Source organism: Crinia signifera, chromosome 2, assembly GCF_055691185.1.
Source record: "Crinia signifera chromosome 2, ASM5569118v1, whole genome shotgun sequence".
NCBI classification, from domain to species: Eukaryota; Metazoa; Chordata; class Amphibia; order Anura; family Myobatrachidae; genus Crinia; species Crinia signifera.
In genome coordinates, this window is record NC_139218.1 from 336,197,201 (window position 1) to 336,212,655 (window position 15,455).

The 15,455-nt window shown below is 46.2% G+C and overlaps 1 protein-coding gene across 1 annotated transcript in view; it reads left to right on the forward strand.

Annotated features, from left to right (window-relative positions):
* Positions 1 to 15,455, forward strand: part of HDAC7 (histone deacetylase 7) — a 346,438-nt gene that overhangs the window by 22,345 nt on the left and 308,638 nt on the right. Inside the window, exon 2 of the mRNA XM_083169505.1 lies at positions 89 to 376. The gene's annotated coding sequence lies outside the window, so the exon portion shown is untranslated. The remainder of the gene's footprint in view (positions 1 to 88; positions 377 to 15,455) is intronic.

Here is a 15,455-nt window from a genome sequence, read left to right on the forward strand (position 1 = left end):
ATCATAACATACGCAGTAGACAGGCGTCAAAGCTGCTACTGAAAATGATTCCTGACACTGTTTTCCTTTTTTTTTTTGCACATTTTAGGTGAATTTCTTTGTAGACCCTTCTTGTAGCAATGGGGTGAAGGTCAAGCAAAGCATTTCCTTCTATTGTCAATTGAACACAGCCATAGATCCACTGCATTCGGTCCCTCCCCGCCCTCCCTCCCCTTTCCTCCTCTCTCACTCTCTGTTCTTCTGGCTGCTGTTACTCTCACTCTTTCTGACTGCCTAGTGTGGATCTTGTGATGTCTCAAGGAAACTGCACTGAAGAACAAAATACCCTCACTATGGTCTCCCAGCTGTAGGAATTGCCTGCATAAACACCCCACTGGTGAGTCTCTCCATGCATTAGATGTATAATCTATATATTTGCAGAAAATTCAAGTATCCCACTACATTATATCCAATCTGACTCTTTTCCATTCATATTTGGTGTGTCCCTGCACAAGCCAAAAATCCCTGTATAACAGCCAATTTCTATGGAGCAAAAATGACAATTCACTCCCCTCCTACATGAACCATACAATACAATACATATATCTGACAATCTAACATTGTCGAGAAGTTTCTATAATTGCATATGAGTTTATGAAAGTTTCACACTCCTCTTCTACTAAATGGGGGTGCACCCGTTAACCCCCAAAAAACAGGGTTCATTTAGTTCAAATTCCTATAGCTAAGTGCTTTTTAAAAAGGAATCTGTTTATCTTCCTGTAAAATAATCTGGCATTTCTTTTCTGAACCTGTGACTGTGAGAACTTTCTAGGAAAGCGTTGCTGGGGAATGTTGCAGATCATTACATGGCGGAAACAATATCAATTACAAATACATTTGAGGGATTATTCAATTTACTACGAAATCTGAAATGCACACCCACTAATCATGAGTTTATTTTCAGTATGTTGCATTCTAATAACACCTTATGACCTTATGGGGCATATTAACATTGAGTGATACTGTATTCTTTTTATCACTCGTTGCTAATGGTATAGGTTGCTCCAGCCAATCAGCTCCTGTCGTGTGTTTGAAAAATGACAGTGATAGTGAGAATATCACTCTTTGCTAAATCTGCTTATGAGACCTTATGACTTACATATTATATGCCCAGAATACTTATAATAGTCCATAAATACTGTATTTTTTGTTGGGGGTTCTACATTTTTGAAAACTTAAATTGTTTTAAACAATATTCGGTTTTGCTCAAAATAAACAGCAGTATATCTATAAATGAGTAACTTACGTAACATGAATAAAACATTATCAGAAACTGTATAAGTGTAAATAACTCTGAGTATATATTAAAACAAGAACAGTGAATTTGTAACGTGTGATAAAAAGGTACAGTACGTAGTGCTAGAAATAGGTGTAAGTAATTTTAGCTTTAGAATATATGTACTGCCTGAAGATATTTGGCGATATGATTATGTTATTATATCATTAATGGGAAAGGTAATAGCATGCTGTAATGAGATTATCTGTCCCATGAAAGATTGGAATGCCTGGGGCATTACCTGTCTATACCGTATATCTTGTTCATGTTCATATATTTTGCTTCCAGTATATATAAGTTCAGAAAAAGAGCTAGATGATCTTTCTCTATGGACCTTATTCTGGTTGACTCGCAAGGCTGTGAATTTTGCAGCCTTGCGAGTCCACCAGATGCCACCCGCACCTCCTCTGCGCGGCGCGATTCCCCGCAGGCATGCGAATGGATGATTTGCAGCCTTGTGTGCGGGCACTCAATCATTTGATGGTCACCGGCCATTTACTGATTTTGGAAGCGCTCGCAGATCAGAGACACCTCTGTAGTGTCTCGGATCTGCGGGCATCCAGTTGACGTCAGCTGCCCGCCCCCCCCCCCCCCCCCCCCCCCCGCACCCGCGTCATCTGGGAATTACAATGCGAACGCCAAGCATTTTCATGGGAATGACCATGAAACGCTAGGCGTTCCCATGGGTGCATCCCCCGGCCCACAAACCCACACCCCCAGCCGCACTGTTGTGTGCGAGCGCCTGTCGAATAATCTATTCACCGTGGCCGCTTGCACACAGCTGCTGCACATGTGCATAAATAAGTATGTGCATGCGCAGCCGCAAAACATCGCTCCCCTGCATGAATACGCAGGGGAGCATGTCAACCAGAATAAGGGCCCATAGCCAACTGTTGACAAACACAGTGTTTGCTCTTTCTGATAAGTTAATGTATCTGTTGTGTTTAATACTGCTACTGACATGTAATGGCAGAGGCAGAACTCCTAATTATGGAGGTTACTTATGTTTGCCAGAAGTTTTGGAGAATTAAAAAAAAAACACTTTTTCTTATAAAAATAACAGTGGGAAGTTGGGAAGCAGACTGAGGTCATTAACTTCTGCTGGTGGAAATGTCTTGCTAGCCCTCTGGCATTAGACACATGAAAAAGTCATAACCCAGGTTTGCGGCGCTTGAGTATTTCTGACTCACTTTTGCTGCGGAAGCAGACAGTTCTTATGTCAGTGAGGCAGAGTTTGCAATAATCACTTGTGCCATCCATGGTGTTTTGGGTTGTTGTTTTTTCTCTCCATTTTTTATATATCGGAAACACAGGTTTCCCGGTCTATAGTCTTTAGAACAGAAAATATGTGTACGTCAGACAGTTACATCACTAGAATTTACTAGTGAGATTCAACTGATAAACCTGACAATTAAATAAGTCCGTTAATTGGCTTCTAAACATATATGCAAGACCAAGAGAACTTCAAGATTTTCAGGAAAATGTATCAAAACTTGGAGAGAGATAAAATACCAACCAATCAGCTCCTCTCATTGTTCACACAAAGCCTTTAAAGTGGCAGAAGTTGATTGGTTGGTACTTTTATAGGCCAATACACACTAGAAATTTTTTCAAAAGATTTCACTCAGAAGGGCCCTTCCAATCGATATATTTTTTAAAAAGTCTAGCGCGTACACTCAATATTGGTAATGATGCGCACTGTCTTCCATCATTGACAGCCCCAACCATCTATGGTACATGCAGGTCAATTTTGGCTATAAAGCCAATGACCTCCATGTTCAGCAGGTCCGGTAAATGTCACTGAACTCAATGTGTATGCTCAATTCGCCCACCAACAGCCAAAGCCAATATCATTTACTATATTGACCGCGGTGCAAGTCATCTAGTGTGTATGGGGCTTATCTATCTCCACTCTGTTACACACTAGTTGGTCAAATTAATGATTATGCCAATTCCAACGGGTCAGAACGACAACATTCTCATATCGTCCAGTATGTACACACTATGTTGCTCATGATGCATGTTCCCGCGCATTGTCAGACACATCCACTATTGTCTGTACATGCAAGACAACATCGTAAGCAAGGGGGTCCTGTCTCCGCTATGTCGCTGCTGACATTGGCAAGTGTGTATGCACCCTGCCAAGATATGCTCTCACTGAGCTGTGATTTATTTCCACCTTTTATTCACATTACAGTACAGTACATTAAACTGGTTTATTAGTTTGAAACGGATAAGTAATACAAATAGGTATGTTTTCTTACGCAAAGATGGCTGTCTCACCTGGTACCTTGTTAGTGTGGAATACACAACTCGCGGAATTTATTATCCAAAATGCCTGCACCAACGCTGTATTGTGCTTACTGTGCTCTCAAGGCTTTCATTTATGTCTGTGTGACTTGTCTATTGCTGTACTGCCCAAATCAAATGTATTGTGTGGAAAATGTGTCTGAATATTGTACAATTTGTTATTAATAAAAAGGATGTTCCAAGATTCCTAAGGCTTCCATTCCACCTGCATTGTATACAGAAGATGGGAAAGGGATGCTTAACAAAAAAGGGTTTCCATTGATGGAGAAAGTTAAAAACAGCACTCGTAGTAATAAAAGTGGAGAAATTAAGGTTTCATTTTTATATACTATACATTATTATCTGCCTATCTGTCTATCTTGCAGTTGAATAGCTTTATCTTTCAGTTGAATATGTACAGTAATTTAGGAGACCAAAGTTTGTATCTTACAACATGTCACTTGTTCTTTTTATACCCCTTTCACACCAGAAAATGCAGGGACTTACCAGGGAATTCGGTCCCGGGATCATGCTGGGGCATTCACGAGTTGGCTGCTTTGACACCAGCCAAGCATCCCTGGACAACCCGGGTCTAATGCTAGCAGGGTTTAAATGCCTAGACAAAATCCCAGGATTTCTGAGACCCATTCACACCAGCATGAGACCTGGGTCGACCCAGGAAGCTAGGCTGGTGTGAAAGGAGACAACCTGGGAATGCCCCGGCATGATCCTGGGATGATTCCCTGATAATCCCCTGCATTTTCTGGTGTGAAAGGGGTATTAGTAATGACCAGTGGCAGTTTTTACCTATGGGCTGCAGGGCTACAGCCCCCCAGGTAAAATCCGCCACTGTAGTGAAGTCAGATGCAATCTGTGAGACTGCATTGGCTTCACTGTGACTGGCAGTGACTTCCAATTGGAAGTCCGACCTGCCAGTCACCAAGGCTGTCCCATTGGGAGGTGTTCCCTCCCTCCGAGATGCCTTTCTGCGGGCTGCCGTGCAAAATTGGCGATTGCACATGCGCAGTACCTATATCGGTACTGCGCACGCGCTGGTCCCGGTGCTTATCATTTGTATTATACAGGCGCCATGACCATGATTGCCTTCTATGGGCTGTTGCCGAAGCAGCCCATAGATGCTGGCCACATGTGTAGCACAGATGTTTGTACTGCGCATGCGCCAGTCCCGGCGCCTGTTATGGTAGCACAGGGGGGTGGGAACTCTGCAGGGACCGGCAGCAGCAACAACAGGGGGAGGTGCCTGCATCAATTTACCCCCGCAGCGGCTGTGGCCAGAGGCAGCCACCCTCTCCCGAAAAGGTACGGTCCGCCACTGGTAATGACAATATAAGACAGGGGCAGTGAGGCTTGACCTGTTGTGTATCTCTGAGGGTGTACTTTACCTCAGAATTAGGATCTGTGTCCACAAAATATAGGCACACGGTTCATTCTGCAGTTTACATGGAATCAGTGAGTTTCTGTGCGGTAATCCGTAAGTTTGGGTGCAGGGTAAAGGCTGTTTCATTAAATAGTGTTTATTTGCGTCACAGGTTAATTACTCAAAAATTAGCCACAGGGTAAATCTCTGCTAATTGTATATGCTCAACAGTTTATGCTTCACTGGACAAATCTCATTGCGATACTGAGAACTCCTTTTCAGTTATGTGATCCAGTTCCCTATTCACCTCCTTACATTGGTCTGTGTCACTGAAACTTATAATGAATATCAATGGAAACCAGATGGGCTTGAGAACTGTTAGAAGCCCTGCGAGGGGCCATGACTTACCTCGAGGCCGTGCTGGGCGCATTCTTCCTGTTCGTTGCCAGCCACGGGTGACAGCCATAATACACTTTTACTCTAACAAACACACATAATTCATGTTTCTTCATTTGTAGCTAATTACTGCACAGTGATTACTGCATAGAACAAATGCAACATGGTCTTAATTATAAGAATAATAAGTAGTATTCCTAGGACAGATTAATAATGTCATTATTACATTTCATACAGAACAAACATAGCATTATATAAGTAAAAACAAACACACCCGAAGACCTGTATCTGCATACTAAATTCCCTGCGTAGTGAAAGTATTAAAGCTTTTTTATCCTTAATAACTTAATTAAGCTTTTCTTACTGATAGAAAGACATTACTGAAAAGCACAGAATGTATATTCAATGACAATAACATACATTTAGTAAAAATTGCAAGATTGCATAACGGAGCTAATAGTTACATTTGCCTACAGATATACGGTGAGATGTATTAAGCCTTGAAAAGTGATAAAATGTAGAGTGATAAACAAGCAGCCAATCAGCTCATACCTGTCATTTTTCAAACTCAGCCTGTGACATGGCAGGTAGGAGCTGATTGGCTGGTGGTTTATCACTCTCCATTGTATTACTTTTCAAGCTTAGTACATCTGGCCGTGAGAGTTCCTTTCAGTTAGTAAATTGCTGAAAATTATTTATTTTATATAAAGCCACCATGTTACATAGCGTTTCACAGAAAATATGCAATCATTCACACCAGTCCATGAACGGTTGGTGCTTACAGCCTATGAGCCTAATTCAGACCTGACCACAGGACAAATTTATTGTCAAAATAGACAAAACCATGCTGCACTGCAGGTGAGTTATTTTGTTTCTGTGCAGGGTAAATACACCTCACCCAAATCTAACTTTCTCTCTCCCTGCACATGTTATATTTGTCCTATTTGCAGTGCACATGGGGCCTGATTCAGACCCACTCGCTAGGCAGCGTACACCTAGCAAGCTGGTAAGCAAGGCCCACCGCCCGATGACCGCCAGACTCCCGCCGCTCGAAACCACTTGGTAGCATGTGAGGGGATGTGTTCGATAACACATCCCACATCCCAGCGTTTTCATAGGGACGCAGCCGTGGGAGTTTGTGGCTAAAATTGCTGCCAAAATGGCCACCATGCATGCGCAGTACAGATTTTAGTCTCCGGAACATGGCAGGCTCCCTCCTCTCCGCACTACCCTAGACTCTGGCATTGTGTCAGAGTCTACTGAGCATGTGCAAATTTCAAAAACATGTTAAGGGCCAGATGTATCAAGATTCAAAATGACTCTCCACTTTATGACTTTTTGAAGCTTGATACATCTGGCCCTAAATCTGTTAAAGCATGGCTGCATACAAGCACACAAACAACAGAGGCCATTTTAGTCTGAAGTCAATAAACCTACCAATATGTGTTTGGAGTATGTGAGGAAAGCAGGTAACAGAGTACTGCACTACAAGAGTAGACAAAAATGTTACAAGAACTCATAACCTCATTGCGGAGACTCTGCAATGATAACGACTGTGACACCATGCTGATCCACCATTCTGCCACAATGCTGCTTCACTACTAACCATTGTGGCACCATCCTGACCCTCCATTGTACCAGTGTGTGTGTGCTGCACTGCCACTGCAAAGTGCCACCACAAGGCATCTGTTGCCTCCATTCCATACTTCCCTAGCTGACCCTCTACATAAGGGAGAAAATGCTCTGTTCCTGGACTTCCCTGGTAATGTAGGATTGCCATCACCTGTGGTGAAACGCCTTTCTTATCAATTACCTAGCTCACCACAGGTGATGGTAATCATACATTACCAGGGAAGTCCAGGAACAGAGCATTTTCTCCCTGAGGGCGGGATGTATTAATATACAGTACATCGCCGCCCTTCGCCTGCCAGCCGCCGCGATGCTACCACATATGTACTAACATATGCGGCCAGCATCGGGTTGCGGTGACGGAGACCCCCGCGATACCTGTAATGTGGTGGATGGTCTCCATCACATCCCGGCGGCTTTCAGTGTCCCCCTGCGTCTCCTCCTCCCCCTGCAGCCGGATGTCCTCCTGGCTGTGACACCTGCTGGGGGAGGAGATCGATGGAGGACGGGAGGGGGGGTCGCATGGACGGCGGACGGCGATAGAAGCCCATAGGCTTCTATAGGGTAGGCGGAGATGGGGAGGACGGCTAATGGTACATAGGCAAATGCGGTAAAACCCTCGTTTTACCGCATTTTCCCTTTAGTACATCCCGCCCTGAAGGAGAGGGTCAGGTAGGCAAGTATGCTCCATTCTATCCAGAAACCTTTACTCTTTACCTGATTGGGTGCACTAATAAGCTGAAATAAACTGCCTTTTGAAACATTATAATTTGTTGTTGTTTAGCTTTCTCCATTATTATATTAATCTTGCACAAACATAGGCAGTTCAGAAGACAACATAGTAAATAAGCCCCAAATCCCTCCCTATTGCATGCAAATCTGTTCTACTACGCCAACATCAGTGCGTAATTGCAAGTAAAATGGTCTTTGTTTACCTTTTTTCGATTTTTATTTACTACTCAATTCAATTTTTCTCATTTATATCCTTGGCTGTATTCAGAATGCACGACTAAATATGATACACATAATTATGTTGTTGTTGCTGCAGTGATTTCAGTAATAACTCATTTCATGAGGGGCCACTGGATGAATGAGGTTTCCTGAATTGTTTATAAGAGAACTGAGAGTTCATTTATCCTTTGTACGCCTTATGCCTGCAAATGGTATCAATTATGGAGAAGGTAAATCAGTATGCACAATTAAAAATCCTGATGAATGACTTGGGACGGATATGTACCCAGAGATACTTGACATAAAAGTTAAAGGCATTTCCAAGTGAGGTACAAATCACACAGTAATTCCGAATGGTTTATTTAATAAACGGATAGAAAGTGACTGTAATGGGTGCTCCAGTACATGATTCCAAAACGCAAAGCAATTAATCAGGCTCTTGCTTCAGTCCCCCTTGTACTAGATTGTTCAGAGCTCAATGATGGTTTATGGACATGGTTCACATGCAAGACTCCACCTTTAGTAAATAGAGACATTGGTGTACATTTTCCCAGTGACGCATTGTGAAACCAGCATTGACTGAGCATTTGACTCATAGAACGGATTGGTTAACAAAAATGCATAGGACATAACAAATAAGGGGAAACATAATACTGTACTTCCATATGGTTTTTGTTAAACTAAATTTTATATAAGGTAATTTGATTATTGTGACATAAACAATGTAGATATATATATATACCATTCAGATGTATGTGATACGTGGCCTGAACATGTTGATTCTGTATCATATTTTTATCATAAGGCCAGATATGGACAGATAATATTGTGTTACTGTTTATTCCAGCTAGTGCAAACTATATGTTGTTGGTGTGTCCGGTGCATATGACTTGCAGGATCTTGTACAAAGTAACAATAGGAGATGAATCGGAAGAACGTGGGGCAACAATAGGAGATGTTTCATTCAGTTACTTTTATACTTATACCCCTTTTCCAATGCCACTAAAACCCAGGTTAATGCCCTGATAATCCTGGTTGTGGATCAGTGGAAAAGTGTTCACCTGGTTCCAGCGACCGGGAAACCATCCCTGGTACCTAGCAGGTTTGTTCTCAGGAAAGAACCAGGTTATGGGACAGTGTAAATGGGTAAACTGGGCAATCAGACCCGACTTCTGTTTACAACATGAGAAGATCAGCATACCTGCACCCAGGGTGCAGCAGGGCTAGGGGCAGGGCAGGAATCTGCAGGGGCTAATTCTGCTGATGGGAATAACACATGTTGGAGCCGAGGTGTGAATGGGACTGTTCCGGATCTTAACCAGGTCCAAATCCCGGGTCAGACTCCTGGTTTTGGTGTAAAATAGGTATTTTTGTTTTCTAACTGGGCTACAGTATATATATATATATATATATATATATATATATATATATATACATATATATATTATGCATATGCACTATGGGCTCTGAATCAGTAAGGACTGTATATGCTAAGCTGCTCTCTTAGCATACTTAAGTAGATATATGTTTTATATCTACTTAAGTACTTTCTATGAAATGGTGACTATATTTTATTGGTGTAATGAAAGCTACGTTTTATCCACAACCACACTCATTTTCTCATTTCTCTTTTCACTATATTCAACAAAAGCCTGCCCCACAAACCCTTTGGTTGTTCCTTAGTCCTCGTAGGACGTACTTCTCCTTTCAGTGATTGTGCTCTTTTGGGAGGGGTGCCGGACGGGTTCCCGACAGTCGTTTACCCGACATCGGGATCCCGACTGTCAAAACCCCGACAGCCGGATGCCCGACAGCCACCCGCTATTTTCCCTTGTGGGGGTCCACGACCCCCATGGAGGGAGAACAGAATAGGTGGCTTTTTTTTGCGCTCTCCATGTCGGGATAATGACTGTCGGGATCCCGACTGTCAGAGTCCCGTACCACACCCTTTGGGAGCACCACCAACCATGTACCCTATTAGATTTGTCTCTACTGAAGTGGCCTTATGTTGGTTTCCAGACACTATAATAGCAATTGATGATTTCTTTACTGTGCTTGTACTAACCTACTAATATAATGTAGATAGGAGAAGTCAGATATGCAGAAATTTCTGGGGGGGGAAACATACGTAAGTATGTTCTGACGTATTATACTGTTACCAGATTTAGAAAAAATAGGAGGGATGTGATATGACACAAAAGAATCTTTCAAGCACATGAAGGCATTTCGTGAGATAGAACATTGGCAGAGAAGGTTAGAGCAATAGGTCATGTTCTGCAGCCAGAAGCATTAAGATAGTTTGAGATGTGAGAAAAGACTGTAGGAAAAATAGAGACGTCAGGGTAAATTTACTAAGAGGATGGGATGTTGCTATGGGCAACCAACCAGATTTTAATTCTTATTTATTTAGTACCTTCTAAGACAGGGGTGTCAAACTCAAATTCATCGGGGGCCACATCAGCAGTTTGGTCACCCTCAAAGGGCCGGTTGTATCTGTAGGACTATGTGTCCACTCTTTATTATCATAAATTATTGTCACTGCATTCAATTATTGCATACTCAGCAGTAGCATTTCCCTCCTGCTATTGCTGTGAACTGCAGTGCATTAGGGCACATGCTGCCTGCACAGGGGGGCAGCACTCAGTCTTAGGGCATATGTCCTGCTTATTATCATGGGACACAGCAATTGATGGGCTGCAATGTGCCAGTGCACACACACACACATAGGCAGAGAGTTTGACACTTACCCGCTCTGATGCGTCCACTCCAGTCTGAGCTGCTCCACCACCAAGGACACAGCTGCGCTCTCACACAGGCGCATTTCCCCCTCCCTCCTATCCAGGAGTGGGGGGCAGCGTGCTCCCGGTCACTGTGCAGTACACACTCAGCAGTAAGTGACCTGGAGCGCACAGCAGCAGCACCATTCACCACGACGGACCTGCTCTTTCCTCTCTCTGGCTCCTATACAGCTGGTGGGAGTGGAGTAGGGGTTGACCACCGGCGGCACTGCGCTAGAGGGCAGACGTTCTCTGGCTTGTAGGCTACCGCACATGCGCTGAAGAGGCGGCTTTCTTGTTTAAAAAAAAAAAATCGAGAATAAAAGGTTGACGGGCCACATGAAGAGGTCTGGCGGGCCGGATTTGGCCCGCGGGCCTTGTGTTTGACACCCCTGTTCTAAGATAATAGATAGAATCAGATTGGTTGCTATAGGAAACATCCTATCTTCAATAGAACTCTCATCTTTATTATTTATTATAATTTATTTATATGGCACCGCAAGGGTTCCGCAGCGCCTAACAATACATACTGTAAATAAAAGCCCCTACTTTCCACATATACAGGGCTGGAATGAGGGGGTCCTCCGCCACAGAACAAATCTATATTACCAATCCAATCTACAGCATTACAACCCCATGGACAGCTGTGACTATGACCACACTAAAGACCAACAGCACTGCAGAGCGGTACTGGGTTGTCAACCACTTAGCGGTTGTCACAAACTTGGGGTGCACTACCACTCGGGGATTGGCTAGACCTGACACAGGGGCGCGGAGTCTAACCGTGCCGGGGTTTTCTGCCAGTGACCCCTCCAAGCGGGATATGGGCTTCTGCGGCACCCGACACATCGGTCGCGGCCCCCTGGTCAGGTTCCCCGTATGAGTGGCGGTAGCTTGTGAAATATGGAAGCGTGGTCGTCTAGCCGAGTTGGTATCAGTGCGGGCAAGTAGGAACACAAGGGAAAGGCAAAGGAGTATCCAAGGACAGGCCGGGTCATACACTGGAAGCACAGTTCGCGATACACTGGGATAAGGCTGAAGAATAGTCAAACGGCAAGCTGGGTCATACACGGAGTCACTGGACACGGTACCAAAGGATCAGGCAGGAGAATAGTCAGGAAACAAGCCGGGGTCAAATATGGTAATCAGGAAACTGGTAATATACTAAGCACAAGGACGCTGGAGCTGGTGTGAACCTATACTCTGGCAGCTTCTGTCTCCCAGAGGCTGCCCTTTATAGGAAGCACAGGGAACCCACAGGTGAACTAATCAATGGGCTGAGCATGCTCAGTTTACCCTGAACTCTCCTGCAGGAGAGAGTTACCCAGGTGTAACTAATTAGCTGAGCTCAGATCTCACAGCACAGTTCAATTATACAGAGCTTGTCAGCAGCAAGGACTCCTCCAGGTGCTGTAATTAGCAAAGCTCAGGCCACACAGAACTTCCTTGCAGCATGGAGCAGGCTGAACAGACAGGAGAAGCCACAAACCAGGTAAGAAACAATACAATAACTGAATGTTGTGACATTACCCTCCCCTCTAGGGGTGGGCTCCGAACACCCCACATGGATACTTTCAAGGTCGCCTATGGTGCTTCTTTTTCTTAGAAGAACACTTAGATCCCTTCAAGGCTGGTGACGCCTCTGGCTCTTCAAAGTGGGCTCTGGCCAACACTAGACCACCCAAAAAAGGAGCAGCATTGTGTTCAGAATCATAATCTGAGTTGGAGTCTAGTTCTGGGGTGCAAATCAAAGATTTTTTAGCGGATGATTCTTTGAGACCATGAAGTGCTAAAGAGCCGACACGGATGCCCCTAACTATTGAGTTCTTCGACTCAGATCTTGGAAAAAATTTTTTTGCAGAAGCTCTAGTACTCTCGGTATGCCGTCTAGATGACCCATGGTTTTGAAGAGGCATAGGCAGACTTTTAGCCAGGGAGGATGAAGGAGTCTTAGATTCAAATTTCTCGATCACAGCCCTGGAGAATGATATCAGATCTTGCATTCGAGGATCATTGGCTTCAACAAGTGGATTGACCCATTTTAGTGCTTCTCCCCGGAAGGATAAGATCATAAATCTTACAATATTTGCCATATTGACACTGGAAGATGGATCATGATTCATGGCATCTAAGTAGTGATCCGCTAAAGCCTGGTAATGGGCAAGGTTCCCATCAAAACAAATATCTTCAGAAGACTCTTCAGCTGGCTTTTGTGTACTAGCCAACCCTGGTGGGACCTTAGACACAATGGACATCTCTTGAACTTGAGGCACTGCTGAAGCCTTATGGATGTCCAGTACAGTAGGCATCGGTACTCTAGAAATTTTTTCTTGGCTGACATGTTTAGGCCCAGGGGTCATGGAAGCAGACCTGGAGACCGCAGAGGTAATGGAGACAGGCCCGGAGGCAACGGATGCACACCTGGAGACCATGGAGGCAATGGAGACAGGCCCGGAGGCCACGGAGGAAGGCCCGGAGGACAAGGAAGCGGACCCGGAGACCACGGAGGTAGGCCCGGAGGCTGTGGAGACTGGCCCGGAGGCTGTGGAGACTGGCCCGGAGGCTGTGGAGACTGGCCCGGAGGCCACGAAGACAGGACCGGAGGCCATGGAAGTGGACCTGGAGACCACAGAGGCAGGCCCGGAGGCCACGGGGACTGGCCCGGAGGCCACAGAGACTGGCCCGGAGGCCACGACACACAAGTCCTCATGCCCGGAGGCAAGGGCAGATGGGTCCTCATGCCCGGAGGCAAGGGCAGATGGGTCCTCATGCCCGGAGGCAAGGGCAGATGGGTCCTCATGCCCGGAGGCAAGGGCAGATGGATCTCCACCAGGAGTGACAGACCTGGAACCCCCACCTGGGGTGAGTGACTCGGAACCCCCACCTGGGGTAAATGACTCGGAACCCCCACCTGGGGTGACGGGCTCGGAACCCCCACCTGGGGTGACGGGCTCGGAACCCCCACCTGGGGTTACGGACTCGGAACCCCCACCTGGGGTGACGGACTCGGAACCCCCACCTGGGGTGACGGACTCGGAACCCCCACCTGGGGTGACGGACTCGGAACCCCCTTCTGGGGCAATTGACTCGGAACCCCCTTCTGGGGCGATTGACTCGGAACCCCCTTCTGGGGCGATTGATTCGGAACCCCCTTCTGGGGCGATTGACTCGGAACCCCCTTCTGGGGCGATTGACTCGGAACCCCCTTCTGGGGCGATTGACTCGGAACCCCCACCTGGGGTGACGGACTCGGAACCCCCACCTGGGGTGACGGAAGCCCCTTCTTGAGGCAAAGTGCTCAGTGGCCCAACCTGGGAAGCCACACTCAGAGACCCTTCCTGGGGTGTGGCTACCAGAGGATCCTTTTGGGGTGCAACTCTCGGAGATTCCTCTTGGGGTAGTGTACTCACAAGCCCTTTTTGGGGTACCACTTTCAGAGACCCCTTTTGGGGTGCAGTGCTCGGGAAACCCTCCTGGGGCGCAATGCTCAGAGACCCTGTTTGGGGTGTGGTACTCTGAGACCCTGCTTGGAGTCTGACAGTCTGAGACCCCTCCTGGTGCACGACACTCTGAACCCCGTTCTGCGGCTTGAGAATTTGAGAACCCTCTTGGGAAATTACCCTCCGAGACCCCTTCTGAGGAAAAAGACTCTGTACCCCTTCTTGGGGCTCGCCATTCTGAGGCCCCTCTCGGAACTTGACACTGTGAGAGTCCACTTGGGGTGAAACACTTTGATGCCCCTCTTCGGGCAAGACACTAGGAAGCCCTTCCTTGGGCAAGACACTAGGAAGCTCCTCCTGGAACACAATAATCGGAAGCCCCTCCTTGGGCTGGACTAACAGAACCCCCTTCTGGGGCTGGCTGGACAGAACCCCATCTTTGGGTTTGATACTCGGACTCCCCTCTCGGAACTTGACACTCGGGTTCGCTTCTTGCGGCTTGACCAAAAATGTACTGCTTTTAGGTAAAAAGATTTTAGTTCTTGGACCCCAGTGATAGCCTTGAAACTCTTCCTGAGCGGGCACAGAAGCAACAACCTTATTCCTGGCCTCTCGGAGGGAGCAATCCCCAATCAAATGGTCCTGGTCTCCACAATAAAAACATAAATTTAAGGACCTGCGTCGCTGGCGTTCCTCACCTGACAACTGGGGACGAGGCCGACTCACGTACTTGTCCTTTAAGGGCACAGAAGTATTTGCCAATGGGGTACCCGGAGTGGAATCTGAGGGTCTTGCAGACACCAAGCCCACAGTAGACTCGCCGAGCAGTTTGGTGACAAGGGTGAGGACATTAGACAGCAGCTCCTGTAACTGCTGTATTAGCAGGCGAGGCACCCTGATGAACTGCGGATCAGAAATCACTGGTGTTGGAGAGGGTGGAGCGAGGTCCAATTGCTGCTGCAGAGTTTGCAAGCTTTGCATAATCAGAGCTTGGTACTGTCCTTGCTTGTCAACCCGGACCAGCAGGTGTTCCAAGAGTTCTTTATGAGACATGCCACTAACAGCATCCATATTCCAGTTGGGCCAGAGTATTCTGTCACAAACTTGGGGTGCACTACCACTCGGGGATTGGCTAGACCTGACACAGGGGCGCGGAGTCTAACCGTGCCGGGGGTTTTCTGCCAGTGACCCCTCCAAGCGGGATATGGGCTTCTGCGGCACCCGACACGTCGGTCGCGGCCCCCTGGTCAGGTTCCCCGTATGAGTGGCGGTAGCTTGTG